The sequence below is a fragment of the Meriones unguiculatus genome, chromosome 20 (genome assembly GCF_030254825.1).
Source record: "Meriones unguiculatus strain TT.TT164.6M chromosome 20, Bangor_MerUng_6.1, whole genome shotgun sequence".
Lineage (NCBI taxonomy): Eukaryota > Metazoa > Chordata > Mammalia > Rodentia > Muridae > Meriones > Meriones unguiculatus.
In genome coordinates, this window is record NC_083367.1 from 3672191 (window position 1) to 3689783 (window position 17593).

Below are 17593 nucleotides of genomic sequence, written 5' to 3' on the forward strand. Positions count from 1 at the left end.
CCGAAAATTGTTATATCGCACTTTACGGCACAGAAACTAGTTTCCATCGAAAGAACAGAAAAGCAAAGCACAACTTTGTAAATTAAATCACATACATGTTGCCCGTTCAATTATTACAACAGGAAAACTGAAAAGTGATATATCACACTGTACAGCACAGAAACAAGTTTCCAAGAAGAACAGAAACCAAAAGCACTACTTTGTTAACTAAATCACATGTGTGTCGCTCGCTCAATTAGGAATACAGGGAAACCGAAAAGTGTTATCTCACACTGTATGGCACAGAAACAAGTTTCCAAAGAAAGAACAGAAACGCAAAGCACAACTTTGTAAACTAATTCACATATGTGTCGCCTGTTCAATTATTATAACAGGAAAACTGAAAAGTGATATAACCCTAACCCTAACCCTAACCCTAACCCTAAGGCCCTAACCCTAACCCTAACCCCTAACCCTAACCCTAACCCCTAACCCTAACCCTAACCCTAACCCTAACCCCTAACCCTAACCCTAACCCTAACCCTAACCCTAACCCTAACGCTAACCCTAACCCTAACCCTAACCCTAACCCTAACCCTAACTTGTTCCTAACAGGAACAAGTTTCCTAACAGGGACAAGTTTCCAATGAAAGAATGTAAATGAAAAGCACTACTTTGTAAACTGAATCAAATGTGTGTCACTCGCTCAATTAGGAATACAGGGAATCCGAAAATTGTTATCTCGCACTGTACGGCACAGAAACTAGTTTCCATCGAAAGAACAGAAAAGCAAAGCACAACTTTGTAAACTAATTCACATACATGTCGCCTTTTCAAGTATTATAAGAGGAAAACTGAAAAGTGATATAACACACTGTACAGCACAGGAACTTGTTTCCATCATAAGAACAAAAAAGCAAAGCACAACTTTGTAAACTAAATCACATACGTGTCGCCCGTTCAATTATTACAACAGGAAAACTGAAAAGTGATATATCACACTGTACAGCACAGAAACAAGTTTCCAAGAAGAACAGAAACCCAAAGCACTACTTTGTAAACTAAATCACAAGTGTGTCGCTCACTCAATTAGGAATACAGGGAAACCGGAAAGTGTTATCTCACACTGTATGGCACAGAAACAAGTTTCCAAAGAAAGAACAGAAACGCAAAGCACAACTTTGTAAACTAAATGACATACGTGTCGCCTGTTCAATTATTATAAGAGGAAAACTGAAAAGTGATATAACACACTGTACAGCACAGGAACATATTTCCATCGAAAGAACAGAAACGCAAAGCACAACTTTGTAAACTAATTCACATACGTGTCGCCTGTTCAATTATTATAACAGGAAAACTGAAAAGTGATATATCACATTGTACAGCACAGGAACAAGTTTCAAAGGAAAGAACAAAAAAGAAAAACACTAATTTGTAAACTAAATCACATGTGTGTCGCTCGCTCCATTAGGAATACAGGAAAACTGAACAGTAATATATCTCACTGTACAGCACAAGAACAAGTTTCCAACGATAGAACAGAAAAGCAAAGCACTACTTTTAAACAGAATCACCTCTGTGTTGCTCGCTCAATTAGGAATACAGGAAAACTGAAAAGTGTTATCTCAAACTGTACGGCACAGAAACAAGTTTCCATTGAAAGAACAGAAAGGCAAAGCACAACTTTGTAAACTAATTCACATATGTGTCGCCTGTTCAATTATTATAACAGGAAAACTGAAAAGTGATATAACCCTAACCCTAACCCTAACCCAAAGGTCCTAACCCTAACCCTAACCCTAACCCTAACCCCTAACCCTACCCCTAACCCTAACCCTAACCCTAACCCTAACGCTAACCCTATCCCTTACCCAGCCCTAACCCTAACCCTAACCCTAACCCTAACCCTAAACCTAACTCTAACTTTTTCCTAACAGGAACAAGTTTCCAAGGAAAGAACGTAAATGAAAAGCACTACTTTGTAAACTGAATCACATGTGTGTCACTCGCTCAATTAGGAATACAGGAATACCGAAAATTGTTATATCGCACTTTACGGCACAGAAACTAGTTTCCATCGAAAGAACAGAAAAGCAAAGCACAACTTTGTAAATTAAATCACATACATGTTGCCCGTTCAATTATTACAACAGGAAAACTGAAAAGTGATATATCACACTGTACAGCACAGAAACAAGTTTCCAAGAAGAACAGAAACCAAAAGCACTACTTTGTTAACTAAATCACATGTGTGTCGCTCGCTCAATTAGGAATACAGGGAAACCGAAAAGTGTTATCTCACACTGTATGGCACAGAAACAAGTTTCCAAAGAAAGAACAGAAACGCAAAGCACAACTTTGTAAACTAATTCACATATGTGTCGCCTGTTCAATTATTATAACAGGAAAACTGAAAAGTGATATAACCCTAACCCTAACCCTAACCCTAACCCTAAGGCCCTAACCCTAACCCTAACCCCTAACCCTAACCCTAACCCCTAACCCTAACCCTAACCCTAACCCTAACCCCTAACCCTAACCCTAACCCTAACCCTAACCCTAACCCTAACGCTAACCCTAACCCTAACCCTAACCCTAACCCTAACCCTAACTTGTTCCTAACAGGAACAAGTTTCCTAACAGGGACAAGTTTCCAATGAAAGAATGTAAATGAAAAGCACTACTTTGTAAACTGAATCAAATGTGTGTCACTCGCTCAATTAGGAATACAGGGAATCCGAAAATTGTTATCTCGCACTGTACGGCACAGAAACTAGTTTCCATCGAAAGAACAGAAAAGCAAAGCACAACTTTGTAAACTAATTCACATACATGTCGCCTTTTCAAGTATTATAAGAGGAAAACTGAAAAGTGATATAACACACTGTACAGCACAGGAACTTGTTTCCATCATAAGAACAAAAAAGCAAAGCACAACTTTGTAAACTAAATCACATACGTGTCGCCCGTTCAATTATTACAACAGGAAAACTGAAAAGTGATATATCACACTGTACAGCACAGAAACAAGTTTCCAAGAAGAACAGAAACCCAAAGCACTACTTTGTAAACTAAATCACAAGTGTGTCGCTCACTCAATTAGGAATACAGGGAAACCGGAAAGTGTTATCTCACACTGTATGGCACAGAAACAAGTTTCCAAAGAAAGAACAGAAACGCAAAGCACAACTTTGTAAACTAAATGACATACGTGTCGCCTGTTCAATTATTATAAGAGGAAAACTGAAAAGTGATATAACACACTGTACAGCACAGGAACATGTTTCCATCGAAAGAACAGAAACGCAAAGCACAACTTTGTAAACTAATTCACATACGTGTCGCCTGTTCAATTATTATAACAGGAAAACTGAAAAGTGATATATCACATTGTACAGCACAGGAACAAGTTTCAAAGGAAAGAACAAAAAAGAAAATCACTAATTTGTAAACTAAATCACATGTGTGTCGCTCGCTCCATTAGGAATACAGGAATACCGAAAATTGTTATATCGCACTTTACGGCACAGAAACTAGTTTCCATCGAAAGAACAGAAAAGCAAAGCACAACTTTGTAAACTAAATCACATACATATTGCCCGTTCAATTATTACAACAGGAAAACTGAAAAGTGATATATCACACTGTACAGCACAGAAACAAGTTTCCAAGAAGAACAGAAACCAAAAGCACTACTGTGTTAACTAAATCACATGTGTGTCGCTCGCTCAATTAGGAATACAGGGAAACCGAAAAGTGTTATCTCACACTGTATGGCACAGAAACAAGTTTCCAAAGAAAGAACAGAAACGCAAAGCACAACTTTGTAAACTAATTCACATACGTGTCGCCTGTTCAATTATTATAACAGGAAAACTGAAAAGTGATATAACCCTAACACTAAACCTAACCCTAAGGCCCTAACCCTAACCCTAACCCTAACTTGTTCCTCACAGGAACAAGTTTCCAACGAAAGAATGTAAATGAAAAGCACTACTTTGTAAACTGAATCACATGTAAGACACTGTACAGCACAGGAACATGTTTCCAACGAAAGAACAGAAACGCAAAGCACAACTTTGTAAACTAATTCACATACGTGTCGCCTGTTCAATTATTGTAACAGGAAAACTGAAAAGTGATATATCACATTGTACAGCACAGGAACAAGTTTCAAATGAAAGAACAAAAAAGAAAATCACTAATTTGTAAACTAAATCACATGTGTGTCGCTCGCTTCAATAGGAATACAGGAAAACTGAAAAGTAATATATCTCACTGTACAGCACAAGAACAAGTTTCCAACGAAAGAACAGAAAAGCAAAGCACTACTTTTAAACAGAATCACCTGTGTGTCGCTCGCTCAATTAGGAATACAGGAAAACTGAAAAGTGTTATCTCGCACTGTACGGCACAGAAACAAGTTTCCATTGAAAGAACAGAAACGCAAAGCACAACTTTGAAAACTAATTCACATATGTGTCGCCTGTTCAATTATTATAACAGGAAAACTGAAAAGTGATATAACCCTAACCCTAACCCTAACCCTAACCCTAAGGCCCTAACCCTAACCCTAACCCCTAACCCTAACCCTAACCCTAACCCTAACCCTAACCCTAAGGCCCTAACCCTAACCCTAACCCCTAACCCTAACCCTAACCCTAACCCTAACCCTAACCCTAACCCTAACTTGTTCCTAACAGGAACAAGTTTCCTAACAGGGACAAGTTTCCAACGAAAGAATGTAAATGAAAAGCACTACTTTGTAAACTGAATCAAATGTGTGTCACTCGCTCAATTAGGAATACAGGGAATCCGAAAAGTGTTATCTCGCACTGTACAGCACAGAAACTAGTTTCCATCGAAAGAACAGAAAAGCAAAGCCCAACTTTGTAAACTAATTCACATACATGTCGCCTTTTCAAGTATTATAAGAGGAAAACTGAAAAGTGATATAACACACTGTACAGCACAGGAACATGTTTCCATCGAAAGAACAGAAAAGCAAAGCACAACTTTGTAAACTAAATCACATACGTGTCGCCCGTTCAATTATTACAACAGGAAAACTGAAAAGTGATATATCACACTGTACAGCACAGAAACAAGTTTCCAAGAAGAACAGAAACCCAAAGCACTACTTTGTAAACTAAATCACAAGTGTGTCGCTCACTCAATTAGGAATACAGGGAAACCGGAAAGTGTTATCTCACACTGTATGGCACAGAAACAAGTTTCCAAAGAAAGAACAGAAACGCAAAGCACAACTTTGTAAACTAAATGACATACGTGTCGCCTGTTCAATTATTATAAGAGGAAAACTGAAAAGTGATATAACACACTGTACAGCACAGGAACATGTTTCCATCGAAAGAACAGAAACGCAAAGCACAACTTTGTAAACTAATTCACATACGTGTCGCCTGTTCAATTATTATAACAGGAAAACTGAAAAGTGATATATCACATTGTACAGCACAGGAACAAGTTTCAAAGGAAAGAACAAAAAAGAAAATCACTAATTTGTAAACTAAATCACATGTGTGTCGCTCGCTCCATTAGGAATACAGGAAAACTGAACAGTAATATATCTCACTGTACAGCACAAGAACAAGTTTCCAACGATAGAACAGAAAAGCAAAGCACTACTTTTAAACAGAATCACCTCTGTGTTGCTCGCTCAATTAGGAATACAGGAAAAATGAAAAGTGTTATCTCAAACTGTACGGCACAGAAACAAGTTTCCATTGAAAGAACAGAAAGGAAAAGCACAACTTTGTAAACTAATTCACATATGTGTCGCCTGTTCAATTATTATAACAGGAAAACTGAAAAGTGATATAACCCTAACCCTAACCCTAACCCAAAGGTCCTAACCCTAACCCTAACCCTAACCCTAACCCCTAACCCTAACCCTAACCCTAACCCTAACCCTAACCCTAACCCTAACGCTAACCCTATCCCTTACCCAGCCCTAACCCTAACCCTAACCCTAACCCTAACCCTAACCCTAACTCTAACTTTTTCCTAACAGGAACAAGTTTCCAAGGAAAGAACGTAAATGAAAAGCACTACTTTGTAAACTGAATCACATGTGTGTCACTCGCTCAATTAGGAATACAGGAATACCGAAAATTGTTATATCGCACTTTACGGCACAGAAACTAGTTTCCATGGAAAGAACAGAAAAGCAAAGCACAACTTTGTAAACTAAATCACATACATGTTGCCCGTTCAATTATTACAACAGGAAAACTGAAAAGTGATATATCACACTGTACAGCACAGAAACAAGTTTCCAAGAAGAACAGAAACCAAAAGCACTACTGTGTTAACTAAATCACATGTGTGTCGCTTGCTCAATTAGGAATACAGGGAAACCGAAAAGTGTTATCTCACACTGTATGGCACAGAAACAAGTTTCCAAAGAAAGAACAGAAACGCAAAGCACAACTTTGTAAACTAATTCACATACGTGTCGCCTGTTCAATTATTATAAGAGGAAAACTGAAAAGTGATATAACCCTAACACTAAACCTAACCCTAAGGCCCTAACCCTAACCCTAACCCTAACTTGTTCCTCACAGGAACAAGTTTCCAACGAAAGAATGTAAATGAAAAGCACTACTTTGTAAACTGAATCACATGTAACACACTGTACAGCACAGGAACATGTTTCCAACGAAAGAACAGAAACGCAAAGCACAACTTTGTAAACTAATTCACATACGTGTCGCCTGTTCAATTATTGTAACAGGAAAACTGAAAAGTGATATATCACACTGTACAGCACAGAAACAAGTTTCCAAGAAGAACAGAAACCAAAAGCACTACTGTGTTAACTAAATCACATGTGTGTCGCTTGCTCAATTAGGAATACAGGGAAACCGAAAAGTGTTATCTCACACTGTATGGCACAGAAACAAGTTTCCAAAGAAAGAACAGAAACGCAAAGCACAACTTTGTAAACTAATTCACATACGTGTCGCCTGTTCAATTATTATAAGAGGAAAACTGAAAAGTGATATAACCCTAACACTAAACCTAACCCTAAGGCCCTAACCCTAACCCTAACCCTAACTTGTTCCTCACAGGAACAAGTTTCCAACGAAAGAATATAAATGAAAAGCACTACTTTGTAAACTGAATCACATGTAACACACTGTACAGCACAGGAACATGTTTCCAACGAAAGAACAGAAACGCAAAGCACAACTTTGTAAACTAATTCACATACGTGTCGCCTGTTCAATTATTGTAACAGGAAAACTGAAAAGTGATATATCACATTGTACAGCACAGGAACAAGTTTCAAATGAAAGAACAAAAAGGAAAATCACTAATTTGTAAACTAAATCACATGTGTGTCGCTCGCTTCAATAGGAATACAGGAAAACTGAAAAGTAATATATCTCACAGTACAGCACAAGAACAAGTTTCCAACGAAAGAACAGAAAAGCAAAGCACTACTTTTAAACAGAATCACCTGTGTGTTGCTCGCTCAATTAGGAATACAGGAAAACTGAAAAGTGTTATCTCGCACTGTACGGCACAGAAACAAGTTTCCATTGAAAGAACAGAAACGCAAAGCACAACTTTGAAAACAAATTCACATATGTGTCGCCTGTTCAATTATTATAACAGGAAAACTGAAAAGTGATATAACCCTAACCCTAACCCTAAGGCCCTAACCCTAACCCTAACCCCTAACCCTAACCCTAACCCTAACCCTAACCCTAACCCCTAACCCTAACCCTAACCCTAACCCTAACCCTAACGCTAACCCTAACCCTAACCCTAACCCTAACCCTAACCCTAACTTGTTCCTAACAGGAACAAGTTTCCTAACAGGGACAAGTTTCCAACGAAAGAATGTAAATGAAAAGCACTACTTTGTAAACTGAATCAAATGTGTGTCACTCGCTCAATTAGGAATACAGGGAATCCGAAAAGTGTTATCTCGCACTGTACGGCACAGAAACTAGTTTCCATCGAAAGAACAGAAAAGCAAAGCACAACTTTGTAAACTAATTCACATACATGTCGCCTTTTCAAGTATTATAAGAGGAAAACTGAAAAGTGATATAACACACTGTACAGCACAGGAACATGTTTCCATCGAAAGAACAGAAAAGCAAAGCACAACTTTGTAAACTAAATCACATACGTGTCGCCCGTTCAATTATTACAACAGGAAAACTGAAAAGTGATATATCACACTGTACAGCACAGAAACAAGTTTCCAAGAAGAACAGAAACCCAAAGCACTACTTTGTAAACTAAATCACAAGTGTGTCGCTCACTCAATTAGGAATACAGGGAAACCGGAAAGTGTTATCTCACACTGTATGGCACAGAAACAAGTTTCCAAAGAAAGAACAGAAACGCAAAGCACAACTTTGTAAACTAAATGACATACGTGTCGCCTGTTCAATTATTATAAGAGGAAAACTGAAAAGTGATATAACACACTGTACAGCACAGGAACATGTTTCCATCGAAAGAACAGAAACGCAAAGCACAACTTTGTAAACTAATTCACATACGTGTCGCCTGTTCAATTATTATAACAGGAAAACTGAAAAGTGATATATCACATTGTACAGCACAGGAACAAGTTTCAAAGGAAAGAACAAAAAAGAAAATCACTAATTTGTAAACTAAATCACATGTGTGTCGCTCGCTCCATTAGGAATACAGGAAAACTGAACAGTAATATATCTCACTGTACAGCACAAGAACAAGTTTCCAACGATAGAACAGAAAAGCAAAGCACTACTTTTAAACAGAATCACCTCTGTGTTGCTCGCTCAATTAGGAATACAGGAAAACTGAAAAGTGTTATCTCAAACTGTACGGCACAGAAACAAGTTTCCATTGAAAGAACAGAAAGGCAAAGCACAGCTTTGTAAACTAATTCACATATGTGTCGCCTGTTCAATTATTATAACAGGAAAACTGAAAAGTGATATAACCCTAACCCTAACCCTAACCCAAAGGTCCTAACCCTAACCCTAACCCTAACCCTAACCCTAACCCCTAACCCTAACCCTAACCCTAACCCTAACCCTAACCCTAACGCTAACCCTATCCCTTACCCAGCCTTAACCCTAACCCTAACCCTAACCCTAACCCTAACCCTAACTCTAACTTTTTCCTAACAGGAACAAGTTTCCAAGGAAAGAACGTAAATGAAAAGCAGTACTTTGTAAACTGAATCACATGTGTGTCACTCGCTCAATTAGGAATACAGGAATACCGAAATACGCAAAGCACAACTTTGTAAACTAATTCACATATGTGTCGCCTGTTCAATTATTATAACAGGAAAACTGAAAAGTGATAGAACCGTAACCGTATCCCTAACCCAAAGGCCCTAACCCTAACCCTAACCCTAAACCTAACCCCTAACCCTAACCCTAACCCTAACCCTAACCCTAACCCTAACCCTAACGCTAACCCTATCCCTTACCCAGCCCAAACCCTAACCCTAACCCTAACCCTAACCCTAACCCTAACTCTAACCCTAACTCTAACTTGTTCCTAACAGGAACAAGTTTCCAAGGAAAGAACGTATATGAAAAGCACTACTTTGTAAACTGAATCACATGTGTGTCACTTGCTCAATTAGGAATACAGGAATACCGAAAAGTGTTATATCGCACTTTATGGCACAGAAACTAGTTTCCATCGAAAGAACAGAAAAGCAAAGCACAACTTTGTAAACTAAATCACATACATGTTGCCCGTTCAATTATTACAACAGGAAAACTGAAAAGTGATATATCACACTGTACAGCACAGAAACAAGTTTCCAAGAAGAACAGAAACCAAAAGCACTACTTTGTTAACTAAATCACATGTGTGTCGCTCGCTCAATTAGGAATACAGGGAAACCGAAAAGTGTTATCTCACACTGTATGGCACAGAAACAAGTTTCCAAAGAAAGAACAGAAACGCAAAGCACAACTTTGTAAACTAATTCACATACGTGTCGCCTGTTCAATTATTATAACAGGAAAACTGAAAAGTCATATATCACATTGTACAGCACAGGAACAAGTTTCAAATGAAAGAACAAAAAAGAAAATCACTAATTTTTAAACTAAATCACATGTGTGTCGCTCGCTCCATTAGGAATACAGGAAAACTGAACAGTAATATATCTCACTGTACAGCACAAGAACAAGTTTCCAACGATAGAACAGAAAAGCAAAGCACTACTTTTAAACAGAATCACCTGTGTGTCGCTCGCTCAATTAGGAATACAGAAAAACTGAAAAGTGTTATCTCGCACTGTACGGCACAGAAACAATTTTCCATTGAAAGAACAGAAACGCAAAGCACAACTTTGTAAACTAATTCACATATGTGTCGCCTGTTCAATTATTATAACAGGAAAACTGAAAAGTGATATAACCCTAACCCTAACCCTAACCCAAAGGCCCTAACCCTAACCCTAACCCTAACCCTAACCCTAACCCTAACCCTAACGCTAACCCTATCCCTTACCCAGCCCTAACCCTAACCCTAACCCTAACCCTAACCCTAACTCTAACCCTAACTCTAACTTGTTCCTAACAGGAACAAGTTTCCAAGGAAAGAACGTAAATGAAAAGCACTACTTTGTAAACTGAATCACATGTGTGTCACTCGCTCAATTAGGAATACAGGAATACCGAAAAGTGTTATATCGCACTTTACGGCACAGAAACTAGTTTCCATCGAAAGAACAGAAAAGCAAAGCACAACTTTGTAAACTAAATCACATACATGTTGCCCGTTCAATTATTACAACAGGAAAACTGAAAAGTGATATATCACACTGTACAGCACAGAAACAAGTTTCCAAGAAGAACAGAAACCAAAAGCACTACTTTGTTAACTAAATCACATGTGTGTCGCTCGCTCAATTAGGAATACACGGAAACCGAAAAGTATTATCTCACACTGTATGGCACAGAAACAAGATTCCAAAGAAAGAACAGAAACGCAAAGCACAACTTTGTAAACTAATTAACATACGTGTCGCCTGTTCAATTATTATAACAGGAAAACTGAAAAGTGATATAACACACTGTACAGCACAGGAACATGTTTCCATCTAAAGAATAGAAACGCAAAGCACAACTTTGTAAACTAATTCACATACGTGTCGCCTGTTCAATTATTGTAACAGGAAAACTGAAAAGTGATATATCACATTGTACAGCACAAGAACAAGTTTCAAATGAAAGAACAAAAAAGAAAATCACCTATTTGTAAACTAAATCACATGTGTGTCGCTCGCTTCATTAGGAATACAGGAAAACTGAAAAGTAATATATCTCACTGTACAGCACAAGAACAAGTTTCCAACAAAAGAACAGAAAAGCAAAGCACTACTTTTAAACAGAATCACCTGTGTGTCGCTCACTCAATTAGGAATACAGAAAAACTGAAAAGTGTTATCTCGCACTGTACGGCACAGAAACAAGTTTCCATTGAAAGAACAGAAACGCAAAGCACAACTTTGTAAACAAATTCACATGTGTGTCGCCTGTTCAATTATTATAACAGGAAAACTGAAAAGTGATATAACCCTAACCCTAACCCTAACCCTAAGGCCCTAACCCTAACCCTAACCCCTAACCCTAACCCTAACCCTAACCCTAACCCGTAACCCTAACCCTAACCTTAACCCTAACCCTAACCCTAACCCTAACGCTAACCCTAACCCTAACCCTAACCCTAACCCTAACTTGTTCCTAACAGGAACAAGTTTCCTAACAGGGACAAGTTTCCAACGAAAGAATGTAAATGAAAAGCACTACTTTGTAAACTGAATCACATGTGTGTCACTCGCTCAATTAGGAATACAGGAAAACCGAAAAGTGTTATCTTGCACTGTACGGCACAGAAACTAGTTTCCATCGAAAGAACAGAAAAGCAAAGCACAACTTTGTAAACTAATTCACATACGTGTCACCTGTTCAATTATTATAAGAGGAAAACTGAAAAGTGATATAACACACTGTACAGCACAGGAATATGTTTTCATCGAAAGAACAGAAAAGCAAAGCACAACTTTGTAAACTAAATCGCATACGTGTCGCCCGTTCAATTATTACAACAGGAAAACTGAAAAGTGATATATCACACTGTACAGCACAGAAACAAGTTTCCAAGAAGAACAGAAACCCAAAGCACTACTTTGTAAACTAAATCACAAGTGTGTCGCTCACTCAATTAGGAATACAGGGAAACCGGAAAGTGTTATCTCACACTGTATGGCACAGAAACAAGTTTCCAAAGAAAGAACAGAAACGCAAAGCACAACTTTGTAAACTAATTCACATACGTGTCGCCTGTTCAATTATTATAAGAGGAAAACTGAAAAGTTGTATAACACACTGTACAGCACAGGAACATGTTTCCATCGAAAGAACAGAAACGCAAAGCACAACTTTGTAAACTAATTCACATACGTGTCGCCTGTTCAATTATTATAACAGGAAAACTGAAAAGTGATATATCACATTGTACAGCACAGGAACAAGTTTCAAATGAAAGAACAAAAAAGAAAATCACTAATTTGTAAACTAAATCACATGTGTGTCGCTCGCTCCATTAGGAATACAGGAAAACTGAACAGTAATATATCTCACTGTACAGCACAAGAACAAGTTTCCAACAATAGAACAGAAAAGCAAAGCACTACTTTTAAACAGAATCACCTGTGTGTTGCTCGCTCAATTAGGAATACAGGAAAACTGAAAAGTGTTATCTCAAACTGTACGGCACAGAAGCAAGTTTCCATTGAGAGAACAGAAACGCAAAGCACAACTTTGTAAACTAATTCACATATGTGTCGCCTGTTCAATTATTATAACAGGAAAACTGAAAAGTGATATAACCCTAACCCTAACCCTAACCCAAAGGCCCTAACCCTAACCCTAACCCTAACCCTAACCCCTAACCCTAACCCTAACCCTAACCCTAACGCTAACCCTATCCCTTACCCAGCCCTAACCCTAACCCTAACCCTAACCCTAACCCTAACCCTAACCCTAACCCTAACTCTAACTTGTTCCTAACAGGAACAAGTTTCCAAGGAAAGAACGTAAATGAAAAGCACTACTTTGTAAACTGAATCACATGTGTGTCACTCGCTCAATTAGGAATACAGGAAAACCGAAAAGTGTTATCTCGCACTTTACGGCACAGAAACTAGTTTCCATCGAAAGAACAGAAAAGCAAAGCACAACTTTGTAAACTAAATCACATACATGTCGCCCGTTCAATTATTACAACAGGAAAACTGAAAAGTGATATATCACACTGTACAGCACAGAAACAAGTTTCCAAGAAGAACAGAAACCAAAAGCACTACTTTGTTAACTAAATCACATGTGTGTCGCTCGCTCAATTAGGAATACAGGGAAACCGAAAAGTGTTATCTCACACTGTATGGCACAGAAACAAGTTTCCAAAGAAAGAACAGAAACGCAAAGCACAACTTTGTAAACTAATTCACATACGTGTCGCCTGTTCAATTATTATAAGAGGAAAACTGAAAAGTGATATAACACACTGTACAGCACAGAAACAAGTTTCCAAGAAGAACAGAAACCAAAAGCACTACTTTGTTAACTAAATCACATGTGTGTCGCTCGCTCAATTAGGAATACAGGGAAACCGAAAAGTGTTATCTCACACTGTATGGCACAGAAACAAGTTTCCAAAGAAAGAACAGAAACGCAAAGCACAACTTTGTAAACTAATTCACATACGTGTCGCCTGTTCAATTATTATAACAGGAAAACTGAAAAGTGATATATCACATTGTACAGCACAGGAACAAGTTTCAAATGAAAGAACAAAAAAGAAAATCACTAATTTGTAAACTAAATCACATGTGTGTCGCTCGCTCCATTAGGAATACAGGAAAACTGAACAGTAATATATCTCACTGTACAGCACAAGAACAAGTTTCCAACGATAGAACAGAAAAGCAAAGCACTACTTTTTTTTTTTTTTTTTTTTTTTCAAATAACTTCTTTATTAGGGGTGAAACTTTTTTTTTTTTTATTTTTTTTTTTTTAATCAGGGTTTTTTTTTTTTTTTTCAATGCAGTTTATTCAGGAACATTGAACAATCCTCGGACCCCGGGGAAAGCCAGCCCACAGCTTAAATAGCCTCTGGGTAGCCAACCCAGGCGTGCCACGGGGGCAATGCAGATAGGTCCACATACATGGAAGCAAGCCAGATCCTCGGCCTTAGCCAAATGTGGAGTTGTTCGTGACAGAGAGCACTCACCATCGGGAAGGTGGAAGGCGGAAACCAGCTCCATCTTTAAGGCATAGCATTCCGCAGCTCTCTACAGTTCCCCCTTTTTGTTTTAGACGCATCAGGCAAGAGTAGAGGTCTGATCTCTGATATTAGAAATAAATTGGGACTTTGTACAGATGTTCATTTAGGTGTCATCCACCCAAAGAGCATCAGACCGTCCGATACCTTTTTCTCAGAGGCGGGACCTGGGGCATCAACCCGCATGCAATCCGACATGCTCTTCTCTGGGTCCAAAGCAGCTGACCCTGAGTGCAGTGCTTAGCCTCGCATCCTGAGCGTATCATTTTAGCTTTTTATGGTATCCAACCATGCTTGGGGAGAATGTCCTGCTTCAATGGCTGTAAAGGCCTGAATGATCATGGCTGCATCACACTGTTGTGAGACTCTAATCTTGCATATATACCACAGGCAAACCAAGGAGACCAACACCAGAAGGCCTGCTAACTCTCCCATGCCCGCCCATTCCTTCAGATGATTCATGGCTGCAGCAATCCATGTTGATAATCCTCTGGCTAGTCCTGCGTCCACTCCGGTAGAATTTACTGTGACAATGGCCACTCTCAGCTGCTCCATCGTAGTATCGAATTCTCCAGTCCAATTACCTAAAATAAAGCTCGACAATTGTTTAGACAGATTTGCAGCGCAGGAAAAATTCTCATGTTGTATGCTAGTGACACAAAGTCCAGCATACTTTCATTGACAGCCAGGTTGAGCGATTTGCCATAGGGTATCAATTTGCTCCTGCAAGAGGTCAATCCTCTGATTGAACACCATCAAGCTTCCTTTTAGTTGAGCATTAATTCCTTTATGTACAACTAAGGCATGAGCTACATTGGCTAAATGATTATTCAGGGTTTGAGCAGTCTGCCCAGTATGACTCATGGCTAATGCCCTGGTGGTAGCTCCAACAGCCGTCAATGAGATGGTAGTAACAATGGTGGCTGTAGTTCCAAGATCCCTTTTCTGTCTGAAGAGAGTCATAGCGTGAGGGGCATCAATGGGCATAGGCACCCAGTGAGGCATGCGAGTAACCAGGGCATACCTAACTTTACTAGCATTCCAGCATTGGGCAAAAAAGCAAGTATCATTACCACAATTACTTGGCTCTATCTGGCTAATAATGAATAAAAATGGGGGATATAGACAAACAGGTGTGGGCTTATAGGAAATATTATGAGAAGCCTTAACCCCTCGTTGGAACATCCTGCGTCAGTTCTAGAACTAGCAGTGGTGGTGTCCGAGGTCTGAGTAGGTTCAGGAGACCATTGCCTCCAGGGGCGAGACGTGCTCCATGCCAATTGACTAACTCCATGTTTTCCTCCAATTTTGAAAGTCATTTAAGGTTCTTAAATTACTTTTTTCCCTTTTTTCTTAAATTTTTCATGAATTACACTTTATTCATTCTGCATCCCCCCATAAGCCCCTCCCTCCTCCCATCCCAATCCCACCCTCCCTCCTCCCTCTGCTTGCATGCCACTCCCCAAGTCCACTAATAGGGGAGGTTCTCCTCTCCTTTCTGATCTTAGTCTGTCAGTTCACATCAAAAGTGGCTGCATTGTCCTCTACTATGGCCTGGTAAGGCTGCTCCCCCCCAGAGGGAGGTGATCAAAGAGCAGGCCAATCAGATTATGTCAGAGGCAGTCCCTCTTCACATTACTATGTAACCCAATTGGACTCTGAACTGCCCTGGGCTACATCTGTGCAGGGGTTCTAGGTTATCTCCATGAATAGTCCTTGGTTGGAGTATGAGTCTCTGGGAAGTTCCCTATGTTCAAATTTTCTTGTTCTGTTGCTCTCCTTCTGGAGACCCTGTCCTCTCCAGCTCTTACTATTTCCCAGTTCTTACCTAAAATTCCGTTCACTCTGCCCAACAGTTGCCCACCAGGCTCAGCATCTGCTTTGATAGTCTGAAGGGCAGAGGCTTTCAGAGGCCCTCTGTGGTAGGTTCCTAGGTTGTTTCCTGTTTTCTTCTTCTTCTGATGTCCATCCTCTTTGCCTTTCTGGATGGGGTTTGGACGTTTTATTTAGGGTCCTCTCTCTTGCTTAGTTTCTTTAGATGCACAGGTTTTAGTGGGTTTGTCCTATGTTGTATGTCTATATGAGTGAGTATATACCATGTGTGTCTTTTTGCTTCTGAGACAACTCACTCAGGATGATCCTTTCCAGATCCCACCATTTACCTGCAAATTTCATGATTTCCTTATTTTTCATTGCTGAGTAATATTCCATTGTGTAGATGTACCACAATTTCTGCATCCATTCTTCAGTTGAGGGGCATCTGGGTTGTTTCCAGCTTCTGGCTATTACAAATAAAGCTGCTACAAACATGGTTGAGCAAATGTCCTTTTTGTGTACTTGAGCCTCTTTTGGATATATGCCCAGGAGTGGTATGGCTGGATCTTGAGGAAGCGCTATTCCTAGTTGTCTGAGAAAGCGCCAGATTGATTTCCAGAGTGGTTGTACAAGTTTACATTCCCACCAGCAGTGGAGAAGGGTTCCCCTTTCTCCACAACCTCTCCAGCATGTGTTGTCACTTGAGTTTTTGATTTTGGCCATTCTCATGGCTATAAGGTGAAATCTCAGGGTTGTTTTGATTTGCATTTCCCTAATGGCTAATGAGGTTGAGCATTTCTTTAAGTGCTTCTCAGCCATTCGGTATTCCTCTACAGAGAATTCTCTGTTTAGCTCTGTTCCCCATTTTTTAAGTGGATTACTTGGTTTGCTGCTTTTCAGCTTCTTTAGTTCTTTATATATACTGGATATGAGTCCTCTGTCAGATAAAGGGTTGGTGAAGATTCTTTACCAATCTGTAGGTGGTCGCTTTGTTTTGATGACGGTGTCCTTTGCTTTACAGAAGCTTTTCAGTTTCATGAGGTCCCATTTATTGGTTGTTGCTCTTAGAGCCTGTGCTGTTGGTGTTCTGTTCAGGAAGTTTCCCCCTGTACCAATGAGTTCTAGGGTATTTCCCACTTTTTTTTCAAGCCGATTTAATGTGTCTGGTTTTATGTTGAGGTCTTTGATCCACTTGGACTTCAGTTTTGTGCAGGGTGACAAGTATGGATCTATTTTCATTTTTCTACATGTAGACATCCAGTTAGACCAGCACCATTTGTTGAAGATGCTATCTTTTTTCCATTGTATGGTTTTGGCGTCTTTGTCAAAGATCAGGTGTCCATAAGTGTGTGGGTTTATTTCTGGGTGCTCTGTTCGGTTCCATTGATCCACCATTCTGTTTCTATGCCAGTACCATGCAGTTTTTAAAACTGTTGCTCTATAGTAC